The sequence below is a fragment of the Myotis brandtii genome, unplaced genomic scaffold (assembly GCF_000412655.1).
Source record: "Myotis brandtii unplaced genomic scaffold, ASM41265v1 scaffold397, whole genome shotgun sequence".
In the NCBI taxonomy this organism is placed as follows: domain Eukaryota; kingdom Metazoa; phylum Chordata; class Mammalia; order Chiroptera; family Vespertilionidae; genus Myotis; species Myotis brandtii.
Window position 1 is genome coordinate 5262391 of NW_005365229.1, and position 485 is coordinate 5262875.

Below are 485 nucleotides of genomic sequence, written 5' to 3' on the forward strand. Positions count from 1 at the left end.
CACTGTTCTCAAAACTGCCTGGTACTGGCACAAGAACAGACATATAGACCAATGGAACCAAACAGAGAACCCAGAAATAGACCCAAGCCATTATGTTCCACTAATATTTGACAAAGGAGGCAAGAGCACATAATGAAGTCAAGATAGTCTTTTTATTTTTTTTAAGATAGTCTTTTCAATAAATGGTGTTGGGAATATTGGACAGATACATGCAAAAAAATGAAACTAGACCACCAACTTACACCATACACAAAAATAAACTCAATATGAATAAAGGACTTAAATGTAAGATGGGAAACCATAAAAATCTTAGAAGAATCCATAGGCAGCAAAATAGCCGACATATGTCGTAGCAATATCTTTACTGATACAGCTCCTGACCTAGGGCAATGGAAACTAAAGAGAAAATAAACAAATGGGACCACATCAAAATAAAAAGCTTCTGCACAGCAAAAGAAACCATCAACAAAACAACAAGAAAGCCC